This window comes from Triticum aestivum, chromosome 7A, assembly GCF_018294505.1.
Source record: "Triticum aestivum cultivar Chinese Spring chromosome 7A, IWGSC CS RefSeq v2.1, whole genome shotgun sequence".
Lineage (NCBI taxonomy): Eukaryota > Viridiplantae > Streptophyta > Magnoliopsida > Poales > Poaceae > Triticum > Triticum aestivum.
The window spans coordinates 79,750,212-79,766,128 of NC_057812.1; the positions used below are offsets into that span (position 1 = coordinate 79,750,212).

Consider the following 15,917-nt stretch of genomic DNA (forward strand, 5'->3'; position numbering starts at 1 on the left):
TCAACCGTGTGTGTTACCGTGATGGCCCCTTCTCGGCGGAGTCCGGGAAGTGGACACGGTGTTGGAGTAATGTTTGCGCAGGTTGCTCTCTAGTTTCTCGCTCGCGCTTTGCCTCCTTTTCTCGCTCTCTTTTGCGAATAAGTTAGCCACCATATATGCTAGTCGCTTGCTGCAGCTCCACATATATTTACCTTACCCTACCTATAAGCTCAAATAGTCTTGATCGCGAGGGTGCGAGATTGCTGAGTCCCTGTGGCTCACAGATTACTATTACACCAAATGCAGGTCCAGGTGATTCCGCTCCAGGTGACGCTTACGAGCTCAAGTGGGAGTTCGACGAGGACTCTCAGCGTTACTATGTTTCCTTTCCTGATGATCAGTAGTGGTGCCCTGTTGGGGGTGATCGGGACCATGTCGCTTGTTGGGTTATCTTTCATTTTGGCGCCGTAGTCGGGCCATGAGTGTTTGAATGATGTATGTTATTTATGTACTTGATTGACGTGGGAGTGTAAGCCAACTATGTTATCCCTTTTCATTATCTTTATTACATGGGATGTTTGTGATGATTACCTGACTTGCGACATATGCCTTCAATGCGATTATGCCTCTAAGTCGTGCCTCGACACGTGGGAGATATAGTCGCATCGAGGGTGTTACAGCCGTAGAATGCTGTTCTGGAATCCATATCTTGCTTGGAGAAGAGTGCTATGTTGTTGTGATTGTGTTCCCTCGTTCGGTTTGTGTGTCTATATAGCAGCCAGGAGCAATAAGGATGGGGTGCAAGAACAGTTCAAACCAATTTGTTTGAGTGTCTTTTTTCTCATTTCAGAGGGAATGTTTCAGTGTTGTTAGTTAGGTGACAGCGACACACACGCGTGAGGAGCAAAGACTAATCCTTTTGTCTATATAGGAATCCCCGTGCTTTTTGTAATGAGGAAGAAGCACCATGCTTTGATCAGGTCCTGGCGGCTATTAGTACCAAACCGGATATAGATCTTAATTAATTATATGCTCTCTCGTGCAATGACCTGGTCGACTTTCAAACAAGCTTCCACGGCTTTGCACATGGGTCTTAATCGTTCCACATGCGTCTTAATCGTTCTACAAACGCGGGCGGTATAGGTAATACGTAACAAAGTTGACAAACGTGACACATTCAAATATTCCATGGGCACGTCAAGGATATAGACCCGCCAACTTTCCTATAATCGCATGTACTCAAAGATGTAACTTTGCCTGTTTTCAAATAAAGTTCCAAGAGACTTTTTCTTCGAAAAATAAATTTACAAGGGCAAAGACTGGTTTTGCTGATCCGTTTCTCCAGCTATTACATTATATAAATCCAGTAGTTCGAGCCGACATAGTGTGATGTGGTCGCCTCTCTAAGCTCGTCTCATGGTTTTCAATTCTTTCACTGAGAAAGCCAACTAACAAGTATTTAAAGAGAACACACATTTATGGAAAACATAGGCCCGAGAATGGATATTGGGACGTTACATAGACATCATCAATCATATCATAGTGCACATAACAAAGCATGTAAAACCAAGCTCATGTTCTCCTACTTTTGTAGGCATGTATTAGTATGTAGTTGAACTTGCTTATTTATAGGAACAAGAGCTTGCCCAGCATCTATAGTCCTACCCTCCCATGTCACGGTGATCATAGTTTAAACAAAGGGTAATTAAGGCGTCATTTTGTGAGACAACCGTACCAACACATTAACACTTCGTGAATACATGGAAACATCAAATCACAACACTCCCCATTGATATCCCGGTCACCCTCGGGGTCACTTTTGAGGCTATAATAGGTACATACCACACTTGCAGGTACAATCCAGACACATTGGCATCATGAAAACTTATATGGTTAATATATGATACCACGTTACTTGGGCCCTATTAGTAGACATTAAGCATAACAAAGTTGTATCAAAACCCTATAATCTTAGCACTACTATATGATTGGCATCGTCAAATTCCCATCCACCTGCCTACAACAGATTACTTGCATATGGATGGAAGAAACATGATGGAGATGAGAGGAAAAGAGTTGATGGCGGTGGAACTCCCTCTTAGTGTGCAGAATCAACCTCTCGACAACCCTCCTAGACGAGGATTAGCGATGGTGTCGACCGTCAAGTGTCAGGATAATATGGCATAAATTTCGTGGAACTTAGAACGCCAAGAGAAATTGATAGCCGGAAGGAGTTGATGGGAGACAACCTTTGGATCCCCACGCAGGTGGCTCACACAACCTCCTCCATAGCCAGCGTGAGGAGTGGGGCATTAAGGTCAATGATACTCAAATCGGAAGAGACATACCGAGGACGAGGTAAGGGTGGGGGATAATCCATCATTACAAAAGGAATGTGAAACCGAATTTTATTAAACTAATTTTCATGTGTATTAGATTATTATTTTCACCCGCCAAAGAATCCTATCTGGAGCAATAGAATTAAAATGGACATGGGCGCTCAGAACAATTAATTGACAAACGCAAAAATAAGGATCTTGAAGTTTGGACCCAAGGACAACAAGGCATAAAAATTTTGATATCACAAAGGAAATCGTGCAAACTACAATGTAAATCTAAATTAACTTCAATGTACTAACACGAGCATTTTGGACATTAGCAGCCATTCATGAATTCGGTGATTTTGGCCCAGCTAAGAAAATTTGATCATGTTTATTTCTTTTCACTTCCAGTTTAGAAACGTTTTCATCCAGAAAGAAAGGTTCCGGAGATTTGATCATTCGTTCTCCCTTAGTCTATTTCATGTCGATATGATCCATGGTTTTCTCATTAATTCATTTTTCGTAAAAGTTTGTGAATAAACCTCTCCTTAGCAAAGAATCGTATTTTATTCCAGTATAACATTTCCTGTGATGATGTACAAAATTAAAGTGTTTCTTCTACATTTTCTTATGCCAACCACATGAATACATAAATTATGTGTATAATACAAAGAATATGAGCTTAAGATGTATCTGCAACAAAGTCTTGTATCACATTCCGTACCGCAATAGGAATTCTCACTGAGTGGGTACTTCCGTCTGACCATGTCAAGCTCCCAAAAGTGTATCCTCCTTGTACTCTCTGCCTTGTTGTGAATGTCACCATAAACGTCACGCTTTTACTAGTGCTTTGGGTGAAATTTATCACAGATGGCTCTACGGACACGTCTATCCCCGCTGGAGCTTCAACCACTAAATGATATGTTGCTTCCGCTGGCCCAATGTTAGTCACGGTGCGCCGAAGCATGACACGGTCCTTGAGGTCTGGCACGGCAATTGACGGGAGGTTGAGATTGAGGTAGTAGGACTCACAGCCGCCTAAATATCCAAGGGTGCAGTTGAAAAACTTGTTGTACTCCCTTGCATCAATGTCGTAAACCAAGCCAGGGTCAACGGCTCTATTTGGGTCAATGTGTCCACCACCAAAGTCGAAGGGGTCGGCTAGTTTCCTTGGGACTGCTTCTGCTTGGATTGGCATGCCAAAACGATCGGTCACAGATGCTTCAACCAATGCCAAGGAATCATCAAGTTAGTCATATATTCAAATGAGTTATTTTGACATATTTTGGTTATTACTTTCCTACCTGTGGTGACGATGGCCGATTTGATCATGGCAGGTGACCACTGAGGGTGAACCGACTTGAGCATCGCAGTCACTGCGGAGACATGTGGGCACGCCATTGATGTCCCAGAATAGAACACGTAGGAGCCGCGTACCGCTGCCAATATGTTGACGCCAGGAGCAGTAATGTCGGGCTGTCAAAACATTAATTTTTATCATGAATTAGGTATGTAAGTCTTCAATTCTGAAAAACTAGATAGGCTAGATAGCAAACAAACAGTGACAAACATTCAACTATTTGCCTTAAGTTGATAATGATATACACCTTCAGTATGCCAGGGAGCAATAGGCTTGGACCTCTGGAGGAGAACGAGGCGACCCTCGGCGACAACACCCCATTTCCAACAACACTTACAGCCGGAGACACCATCACCACCGGATTCCTAGACACATGACAAACATGAATTAGTTCTTGTATAAGGAGATGGCAAACTGACTGTTCAAATATGTTCACACTGCAGTTTCCAACAATTCGACAAATTCTCACTCAGTCATGTCCCAGTAGGAGAAAATTCGATGTGCGATCTCGAAATCCACCAGAGCGCAAGGCATAAATCCCTCGCACCCGACCAGGCTGTCAAGATTGTTGGCGGTATATTGTGCGAAGATGAGGCCCTTCGCACCGGACTCAATAGTATAATTGAATTGATGGCATAAGGGAGTATTAACTGGGGCGACCACCGCGATGCCTCTTCTGGTGCATAACAAAGGACGGTTTTGCCCGTGACATTGCCCAAGGCCAGTGATTCCGGGTCGCAGCTGCTCAAAAGTTTTAAAATTGAACATGGTTTCGTCCTAAAGCGCGGCATTTACTATTAATCAAATGTCATCAAGAGACTGGTTTCTTTCATTACCTCCCAGCATAAACAAGGGCCTGAGAGCCGCTGTTATTTATAGCTGCATTGTAATTTAGAGCTTGTCCCTGCGTTTGAAATTGATCACAAATTAAAGGAGGAGCAAACCATTTATTTTCCCCGGGTTGGTTTGAACGTCACTTTCGTGCTCAGAGAGTCAAAAGGTTATTATTTAGTAAAATTATAGGGAAAAGCCTGATTGACCAATCCTCCACATTCATGCTATCTTATATGAACTATTTCAGGATTGGAGCATGTCTTATCCAATAACATTTTCACCTGTTTTCTTTAATATTTTCCATGGGGTTTTTCTATCCCTTGAGAAGGGCAAGGTAACACTTCCCTGTAATATTTCTTAAGAGATGGAAAATATACGAAATGATTTACATACTTTTTTAAAACAAAGGAGTGAAATAGTTTGGTACATACCACCAGCTTTTCTTTGTTCCCAAGCAATATTAAGGTCGGAAAAGACCGGTCAATCGTGCTAGCGGCCACCGGTCTTAACCCATGGCACGGCATTCGTCACCGTCTGTGGCACAGGGCCATCATTCCCTCCGGTGAACACGACAGAGATCCCTCTTTGCACAGCATGCAACGTCCCAGAGTACTCCTGACCAACCCCTCCAACAGAGAGCGACAAGACGTCAACCCCATCATGTATAGCGTCATCAATGGCAGCAAGGACCGCCGTGTCAGGGCAACCCTCATCCAGCCAGCACACCTTGTAGATACCAAGTCGTGCACGTGGTGCTCCGTCACGTGCCACACCCATGCCTAGGCCTCCATAGCTGACGCCCTGCACTTCCCCACTGGCGATAGTTGAGGCGACGTGTGTGCCATGGCCATTGAGGTCCCTAGGTGACTTGTAGTCGATCTTTAATGACTCGGCACTGATGCCACGGCCATACCACCGCGCACCGATGATCTTTCTGTTGCAACTAGTGGCGTTGAACTTCTCGCCACTCTGGCATTTTCCTTTCCACCGTGCCGGCACGGGGCCATAGCCGTTGTCATCAAAGCTTCGTGATTCAGGCCATATGCCTATAAAGAAGCATTTACATCCATGGGGTTAATTGATTCCTGGCCTTGGGATTTCTCATGTTTTGGATTTAAGCTTAAGGATGGGATTACAAACCTGTATCGATCACACCCACAATGACATCTTCACCATACTTTGCTCTTTTGAGGAGCCCCGGTTGTTGTGGCGGTTGATTATAGTCAAGGCCAAGGAAATCCCAGCTCCGAGTTGTGTGCGTTTTGTGAAAAATATTAGTGTTCACAGAGACAACTTCAGGAAATTCTACATTCATAGTATGTTCATTAGTTCATTTCGATCATGCAAGTTGATATAAAGATAGCAAGCTCATGCCACCTCCGGACTGACAATTAATAATCATACTCCAAACAAATATGGTTGTGTAAATGGCAATGATGATGGAGAGGCTGGGGGCTTAACCCCGTCTTATAAAAAAAAGGGTTGACAATTACTTACTTGCGATTGCCACAGCTTGAGATTTTGTTAGCATAGCCGCGAACCCAGAAAATCCATGCTTGTAACTGTAAACTATCGGCCTCACGGCTTCATCCTTGCTGTTTCAAGTAATAATAAAACAAAAGGGAGGTGAGCAAATCACGACTGTTTCCTGCTAACACATCTATGATGCGACATGAAACTCATAGCCAGTAGTACCTCCCAAAAACAGATATTAGCATGTCATGGTGCGACGCGATGACCACGGACGGGTCATCATGTTTCTTCTCCCCCATATACACAATGTAGAGCTGAAATTTCAACAAGAAAATGTTCTCAGTAAAAGATTGGAAAGAAGATAAGATAAATGCTGTGCGAAGAGGAATCGAGCATGGATCTTACTTTGCTCGGCGCGCTGGCTGAAAGAGGCAGCAGCGTCACCAGCAGTAGCAGAGCGCCGCAGAATGCTGTTCTGGAATCCATATCTGGCTTCGAGAAGAGTGTTCCCTCGATCGCTTCTCCCTGTGTGTATATATAGCAGCCAGGAACAAGAACAAGCATGGAGGCACAAGAACAGTTCAGACGAATTTGTGTGCGAGCTGTTTCCTTCCCTTTTAAGGGATTGTTTGTGTTGCTACTTGCTAGGTGACACACACGTCCGCAAGGAAGACCATATATAGATCCTTGTCTGTATACAAAGCACCGTGCCTTTTCCATCAGAGAAGAAGCACCGTGCTTTGATCAGGTCTGCCAGGATTAAACAGCTAACCGGATATAAATATTCTGGTATCTGACGTAATGACCTGATCATCGTCTTTCAAACAATTTTCCGCGGTAAGTTGGGCATGAAACAGGATGGGCCGCTTTGATGCCAGGACAATCATTTTAGGTTTTTTAGGCTTATGCCCTTGGTTGGTTCCCACTACTCTTAGATTTCGGACCTACACAGTTTTACCCTTGTTTCAATATAAAACCATTTTTTTCTTTTCGATTTGAACTCAATTTCATCAATTCTGAAGTTGCTACCCACATGTGTGATGTGGTCTGTTAGACCATTGCTTAGGGCATCTCCAATGCAGACACCTACTCCGGCCTCAAATGTCTGAACCGGATGGTTCAGACACTTTAGACCTCCAATGTGGACTCCTACCAAAATCACTCGGTCTGTCCCCAAATCGAGAGGCGGGATCGGGGAGTCTAGGCATCGTCATGTCCCATTACTACATCTTGAACCCAGCAACTACCTCCTTGACCCCTCCTTTTTTTTTCCAGACGTCCTCCCTCCCTCCCCCCCCCCCCCCCCCCCCTAATGCCACCCGGGCCTTGCCGAACCTCCGCCACTCCACCTCTGAATGCACTGCGACCCAATCAGCATCCAGAGCTCACTGCCACTAACCACCATTTGCAATCATTCGAGCAGAAGGAATCGCTCCATAAGGCCATAAATCACCTAAGTTGCGGTTGTCTTCCTCGCCTCCGGTCGAGCATCGCCATGGTTAGGTCCCAGCGCCCCTCTGTCCATCTTAGCAATCCCCAGGAGCTTCCAAAGACGGTGCTGCAAAATAATGTATACAAACTATATAACTTGGCTACGAACAATAGGCCATCCCTCCATTTGTCTCCTATAAGCAGTTCCAACAATGTATTAATGGTGACAGCAGGGTTACAAATTTGTAATTCCTCTCAAATAGCCTCCTACATCCGATCACTGGAGCGAAGGAATGTTCATGGGCTTATTCTATTCAGCCTCAGCGCTTCTGAAGAGTGGCAACACCAACGAGCATAAGCTAAACTATATGTAGCTCATAATTTCAGGTAGTAATTGATAGCAAAAGAATTTTCCAGGCAATAACTGAGATTGCACTGTATTTTCTTCCGATCCCAAATAGAGGTATGTCGAGAGATTACTGCATCTCTTTTGTTCTCTTGTCGAGGCCAGCATATCCTTTTTCTGAAACTAATTCTAGCATATCTCCTGGGAAACTGCAGCAGTGAACACACACTGTAAGAAATCTCTTCTAAACGTTTCCGTTCGATGTGTATGACCAGTACTCGTTGACCAGCTCACGGAAGAGAGATCCCTCAGTTTCCATGAGCTTCATGGGCTTGTCATACTCCACTACTTTCCCTGGAAATGTATGCAGATCATTAGTATGGAATACTATGCTGCGGAACCAATAAGTTGCAGAACCAGTAAGTTGGCAATAAGAGAAACCAATAGGTTGCAGAACCAATAAGTTGTCATACTCCGCTAGTTTCCCACATTAGTATGGAATACTATGTTGCAGAACCAATAAGTTGGCAATAAGAGGAACATACATACCATCACTTATTGCAAGTACCATGTCACAGCCCATAACTGTTGGTATACGGTGTGCAACAGTAATAACGGTGCAATGTTTGAATTCTGACTGGATCGTTTTCTGAAGGACGGCATCAGTTGCATTATCTATAGAGGCCGTGGCTTCATCAAGAACTAAGATCCTGCACCTTTTCAAAAGTGTGCGGCCCAAGCAAAAGAGCTGCCTTTGGCCCATGCTCCAGTTCGACCCGTCTTCCGCGACTGTATGGAAAGATATAGATCAGTACTATGAAGAACACAATTCCAGACATCATGCTAGCAAACTGATCCGACTCATACGCCTAGTACTACAAGCAGTTTGACAGATTTATTGGCGCATGTATTCTAATTGGTTAGGGGCATAAAATCAAAAGACTGAAGCAGAATTGTAATATGCTATCCTATTTTGTTAGGGGCATAAAATGAAATCCAGAAATTAAATCATAGGTACAGTGAGGTTTCCTACCAAGTGAATCCAATCCCTGTTCCTTCTCCCGGACAGCTTCAAGAAGTTGGCATTTGTCAAGAACCTGCAACCGAACAGCATATGAATTAACCGATTTAATGGGTTCTTTTTCCAAATGCACGTATGGCATATAACAGAGAATGGACTTATCGTTTGACAGGCCCACTAATCAGTTTATTCATCCCAATCAGACAAGGAGCTTACTGTTCTGAAATTGTAGATACATAACATGTCTTACCTCCCATATTTGTTGATCTGAGAACTGCCCAAGAGGATCTAGATTATATCTTACTGTACCCTGAAAAAGTGTTGGATCTTGTGGAATGATGCCCAAACGTGAACGCAGGTCATGTAAGCCTATTTTACTGATGTTCACAGAGTCTATAATTATTTCCCCTTCAGCAGGTTCAACAAGGCGAAACAATGCACCAATTAAAGTTGTCTTGCCACTTCCTGTTCGACCAACTATACCAATTTTATCTCTACCTTGAAACTTGCAAGTGATTCCATGTAGTACAAGGGGAGTATCTTCCCTATACCTAATCTGTCAATGAAAACCAATCACACACATCTGTCAGAATATTTGAAGGGTTTCGCCCTAGTCAGGCATACATGCATATTTTATATTTGCTTACCTTCAAATCTTTAAGCTCCACACTGCCAACCTGGGGCCAATCTGGTGCTGGTCGGTTTTCTTCAATAACTTCTGCTGCTTCACTCGGAATGTCCATGTACTGGTTCACCCGTTCCACAGATATTATTTTGTTTGCAAGGTCACATTGCTTTTGAATAGAGCTAACAAAGGAATTATTTAGGGAAAGGCCGTAGGACAATGCCATTCCAACAAAACCTGTGCCAAGTATGGTAAAAAGTAATTAGTTTTCTGAGGATAATGTTGATTTCTTTATAATCCAGTGCATATTAAATGTATATTTATAATGACAGTGGCACATAGACATTGAGCGTATAACGTGTTACTAAATGGAAAATTGGGTATCCTCCACTAGGGTTTCGAGCCATTCGCCGTTATGCAGAAGGATTCTGTAACTCTATTTGACAAAGAAAGTAGGCTTTCATAACGAAGTAGAGCCTTCGTAACACCTAATACCAGGAGCCTATGGAAACAAACAAAAAAGCTTTTGCAGTGCAAAATAACGATTCATTGCAAATCAGATGAATGCAATGATCAATCGTCATACAGCTTGTAAGCTGCCATAAATATGTGCAGCACATGAAACAACTATGTGATGCTTGTACCTGGAATAAGCTACATACCAGGGCTAAAAGTTCCTGCAGGAAGAAGAGCCATGACAAAAGCAGAAGAAGAAAGAACCGCAGCACTCATTATTTCCAGACGTTGAATCAACCATTCAGTTGCTGCAAAATTAAAAAAGTACGGACCAGCATTCTTGTCAACTAACTCCAGATTTTTAGCAAAGAAACGACCTTCTTCCTCAAAGGCACGTATTGTTATAGCCCCTGAGATCGATTCACCTAAGTGATTTACTAGAGCAGACTTGGTAGTGCCATTGATACGCATCAATTCCTTAGCCGAGGCTAAGTAGTACCTCTGCATGAACAAACATATGAAATGTCAGCCAACGGGAATTGTGAAACGAAAAAAGTAGACGAACTTTACCTCCTGGGTGAAAATAGCAGCATATCATTTGGTGAATGAAATAACCAAAGAAAGGGGGTTTAGGCGTTTAGCCATACAGAAAAAGGCCACAAGATTACCTGTAACCGAATTGCCAAAACTATCATTGGCAATGATACAAACAGAACTTGCCATGTAACAACAGCCAATACCCCCAGATTGCTATACGCATTTAAGCTGGAACTAAAGCCAAACATCAATGCAAATGGAACATCAAGGTCAATGATGCTTAAATCTGAAGAGACCTGCAGGTTGGGGGGAGGGTTGATCCATTAATATAAAACCTTGTAACGTTAAACTGAATTGTAGTTCATATAGTTGTGTTTGTTTGAGAATTTTTACCCGGCTAAGAACCCTGCCTAGAGGAGTAGAATCAAAGAAGGACATTGGTGCACGGAACAATGAATTAAGTAGCTGGGAAAATAAGGATCTTGAAGTCTGCATCCCAAGAACAACGAAGAATATAGATCTTGATAGCACAAAGAACACCGTGCAAACTCCAATAACAATGTACACAGAAATTAACTTCAGTGCACTAACATCAGGATTTTGGACATTAGCGGCCATCCATGAATTCTGTGATATTTGCCCAGCTATGAAAATTATGTGAGACATGACAGAAAGGGAGGCATACAGGAAGCCTTTTTTCTGGCGCAGGTATAGGATATAAGGCTTAAGACCTGCGTCCCCTGATTCTCTTTCCTCTGTTTTGATCAGTTGATCTACTGGTGATGGCTTCACAGACTCTATATATCTGTTTCCATGAATACCATCTGTCTCCTTTATTGGCAAATCCTTTGCTCTGTGATGGGCCATATTGTTAAGATCTGAAACACCAGTAGTATCTTTATGGGCATTTACAAGATATTTAAATTCTTGGCAATCTGACAATAAATCGTGATAAGATGCAGACCGAATAACCACCCCATCTGACATTAACTGCCAAAAATTATCACTAGTTTTAGACGAAATCGACAAATATAAATACATCTCACTACAAACAAAATATATTAAATCATGAGAGAGAAAGAGACCAGAATGGAGTCAAATCCAGGTAGAAAATCCACTTGGTGGGTCACCAAAAGAACAGTCTTGTCTGACAGAATACCCATGACATAATCCTGTCACGCAAGTAAGAGCTTTATTACACAATTCATAATAAGATAGGAATACAATCTACTCCTACTGATACAATTCTTACATTAAAGAGACTTGTTGCTGTATGGGCATCGACAGCACTGAAAGGGTCATCAAGAAGATAGATGTCGGCATTCTGGTATAATGCACGAGCAAGCTGAACACGCTGCTTCTGACCACCACTGAGATTTATTCCTCTCTCCCCAATTTGAGTAAGATCGCCGAATGGCAGCATTTCAAGGTCCTTGAGCAACGAGCACCTTGCAAGTGTTTCTTGGTACATTTGTCTGTCCATCAAAGATCCAAAGAGGATATTATCTTGTATAGTTCCTGTTTGGATCCATGCAGTCTGAGAAACATATGCTATTCTTCCACAGACTTGAATCTGAAATACGTACACAAAGATTAATGATCTGATATTAAGTTCTTACAGAAAAGGAAATGACGAGTCTACTTTATGATGGCAACTATTATCAACCAAAATTATCATAACAACTTGGCAAAATCAAACAAGATGCAGTTGTGAACAGGCGGTACTTCGATAAAGAAATTGGAAACTAGCCAAATTAAGGTTCTTAACCACACAGAGCAATACTATGTTGCCCAATGCCCGATGAATATGGCACTTGTACTTGCAGTACAATGGCAAATTTTATCATGATACAGAATCTGCAAGCTGATAAAAAAAGGAACATAATGAATGTAAAAAATAAATTACAAAAGCAACAGCTTTTTTCGTGCATGAGAAAACCCAAAAGGGATAACAGAAGTACATCAAAACCTCACAAATTGACAGCCATTTGATTTTCTACTTCATAAAAAAGATGAAGGCAATAGAAAAGCATACCGTGCCTTCAGTTTTGGGGACCTCTCCGAGTACAGCAGCCAAAAGTGTTGATTTTCCTGATCCTACCTCTCCACAAATTGCAATCTTTTCTCCAGCTTTGACAACCAGATTTATATTGTTTAGAGTTGGTTTTGATGGATTCTCATCCCAGGAGAAACTGCATGAGTTCATCGCTATTGGATAATCGGTGCCCACACGGTATTTCTTCCTAACTTGCCCATTCAGCTCACGTGCATCAAGGAACTTTGATATCCGAGTGAAAGCAACCTTAGCTTGTATTGCAACTGCGATAACAATTGGTATTGATCTAACTGGCTCCTGCACAAGACGCAGAGTTGCTACAGTGGTGAAGACGTTGCTAGCGTCAAGAGGGATTTTCAAAAGATAGCATGTTAGAAAGGTTGCCGCTGAAACTAAAACAGGTGATGACCAGAACACGATACTGTTGTATGCCCTCCTAAGCAAGAATGCTGACAACCACTTATACTCAACCTCCCTCAACCCCTCGATGACCTTCTTGAAGTGAGCTTCCCATGCATAAAGCTTCAAGATCTTCATATGAACTAATGACTCAGACATGGCCTTCAATCTCACATCTTGTGCTTCCATAAGCTTACTCTGAAATTTGTTCTGTAGTTTCGCCAATGGAGCATTACCAACTACGGTGATAATGATAACAGCTAACGATGAGACCGCTGCAGCACCAACTGCATTGTACAGAATTGCCAGAGCAATGCAAAGTTGAATAGTTGTTGTCCACGTTTGGTGGAACCAGTACGGGAATTCCCCAACCCGGTAGGCATCAACTGTCACATAGTTCATAATCTGTCCAGAAGAGTGCTGCATTTTTGCGGAGTTTGATAGCTTCTGTTGCTTCTTATAAATAGCTGCTGATAGCAATGACCTCACTTGGAGTCCTAATCTCCGAGTACGGAAATACCACTGCCTCTCTGACAAAGATTCACAACATTTGCAAATGAACAATGTCGCAGCCAGCACAAAGCCTTCATATTTGAAGGTCCCTTTCCCAACTGATACATTGATGAATGCCTTGAGAAGCAATGGGCCTATAGATAAGGTGAGCACCTTGAGCAAAGCAAAGAAACCTGAGACCATGATCCCACGCTTGTGACAAGAAACAATGGTCCACAAGAGTGATGGTGTGGCATTTGACTGGGACTGCTTGCTGTTCAGCTTCGCCAAGAATATCAAGTACTGGTTATGTGCTAGGTCTGTGGTTTGTAAAAGCGGCACATCTTTGTCCTCGAGAGGCTTCTTGTAACCCATCTTCATCAAATGATTTAACCACCAGAATGACATCTTGCTGAAAAAACCAGCTTTGGCAAAAAGAGTCACTTGACTGTCAGAATCAGCCATCTCACCATCTGCCTCGGCGTTCAGGGGCTTGTATAAAGCATTTCCATTTCCTTGGTAACCCTCTTCGTCATGGCTGCACCGAACGCCATAAAGTAAAAGGAGAAATGCATCTGGTAGGGACAGAACATCCAAGCAAGCCTTAATGGTAATTGCCTTCTTTGCAACAATGCCAACCACTGAGGAACAACCTATGAATGCTGCATACGTGGTCACCAAAACAGAAAAAAGTTTAACAAATGCAGCTCCAAGAAACCGAGGCCTGATGCTGAAAGCAAAGCTGGAACAGATCAAATTGAATCCTTGAGATAATGTCACAAGCCACCAGTGTGGCGGGTAAACAGAAGCATCCTGATTGACGATGTTGTCCAGCATCGAGAGTCCTAGGCCAAGATAAACCAAACCCAAGCAGCCACTGAACAATACTGCAGCCACTGTAGTGGTGAACTGAGTGTGAAGAGTTGCCGCATAGATGCTCTGCTCTTCGGAATTTGGACAAGTAAATGGAGTGTGAGCACAAGTATGAGCAGCATGCCGATGCCAATCGCCACCAGATGATTCGTGCAAGTGGAAGAGTCGAATATTCCGTTGAATGCACATGAAAGTACATCTTGGTTGGAGCATACTGGGCTCCCGCACAAGTTCATAATCCAAGAACCTGAAGTAATGGCCAAGTATCGGAGTGAGATTCCCAGCTTGGTTTAATCCCCAACAGCAAGGTTGACTGTCAAAAGGTAGCAACAAAGATGTGGCTATATATGCTAAAAAAATGATGTAGCATGAGAAATGTGGAGAGAGGACTAACTTGTGAGGAACCCCATCAGTGTAATCTCGAATGCACTGCTGCCGAGGAGAGTGGATCTGGTGCTCTTCAGAAATCAGAACCTGCAGCAACCCATGAACTAGTCAGAATAAAGAACATTAGAACAGGTGAAGAAAACGGACAAAGAACAGAGACTGAAAACACCACTGAGCAAGATTAGAAATGTTTGTATGTAATCACAGATCTTCCCACGATTCACAATGCAAAGACCACAGTGAGGCGCGAAAATCAGGGAACCACAAAGCTGCACTGTTTTCCATGAGCAACTGACCAATAACTGAAGCAAGATCCCACAACCTATATGAAATTAAAGCAGCCACAGATCCCATGGTCACACAACCTCACGAAATCAAAGCAGCCACAGATCCTGCAACTACTGAAACTGAAGAAACCATGAAACTGAATATAATCTGCGAGGAATCGGACAGAATCAGGACAATGCGCGAGCGCCAAACACGGAAGAGAAAACCCCAAGCCTAGACCCCCTTCCGCATTGACGCCGCCAGTCAAGAAGTAACTTTTCCCCTTTTATTTCCAGGAAACCAATTCCTCCTTGACTAGGTGAGCAATGGGCAATGGCGGCAGCACTGACCTTTCTGGCGGCCACGGCGGCCTCCTCGCCGTCGTCACCGACCGCGAGCTCCCCGATGTGGTGACGCGCGGACGGACGAACGGCGGCAGGCCACTCACTAGCTGCTGCCCCAGTGCTCGGCGGGCCGCGGGCCTTTTCATCAGTGGGGGGCCGGAGGTGGTAGGAGCCACGGCGCTAGATGACGACAGGAGGGGAGAGCGACGGAGCGCACGCGGGCACTCGCGTTCGTCACTGCTCGCGTCGTCGCGGCGTCCTGCCTGTGGCTGCCGGGCGTGCCGTGCCCCGCATCGCTTCTCCGCCGCCAGCCGACCATCGCGACCGCGACGACCTACCCTGGTAACCGCACACGTGGACCGGATGATTGACTATTTTTCTCTTCGGGGAAGAAGGTTCACTTTTACGAGTAGTGTCAATTTAGTTCTTGTTTTCGAACCAACCTGTGGTTGGATTTTTTTTTTAAACGCAATCAATTGTTGGTGGTATATCGTGGAAAAAACAAACAATTGTTGGTAGTCTATTGTCAAAAAACAATCAATTGTTGGCTGCTATATTTCTTCAAATCTCACATACAGTACCTTTCAAATTTTGATCAGATAGTTGTTGTCTTCTATCAACATCACTCGTGCATAAGTACAAACTAAATGCTACAATTAAATGTGGCTACAGTTTGTGCACTTCCAATACCTCAACTTTAGGCTAATTGATGTGGT

At 43.5% G+C, this 15,917-nt stretch overlaps 2 pseudogenes across 1 annotated transcript; both read right to left on the bottom strand.

Annotated features, from left to right (window-relative positions):
• Nucleotides 1-2,851: 2,851 nt before the first annotated feature.
• On the bottom strand, nt 2,852-7,243 carry LOC123150176 (subtilisin-like protease SBT3.10; annotated as a pseudogene).
• Nucleotides 7,244-7,584: 341 nt separating this feature from the next.
• LOC123150177 (ABC transporter C family member 10-like) lies at nt 7,585-15,530 on the bottom strand (annotated as a pseudogene). Its single transcript, XR_006474990.1, has 13 exons — nt 15,208-15,530; nt 14,598-14,677; nt 12,419-14,450; nt 11,636-11,956; nt 11,469-11,555; nt 10,777-11,373; nt 10,515-10,679; nt 10,053-10,347; nt 9,413-9,627; nt 9,016-9,321; nt 8,778-8,841; nt 8,294-8,533; nt 7,585-8,098 (listed from the first exon to the last, which is right to left on the bottom strand). The product of XR_006474990.1 is annotated as an ABC transporter C family member 10-like (transcript).
• Nucleotides 15,531-15,917: the final 387 nt, after the last annotated feature.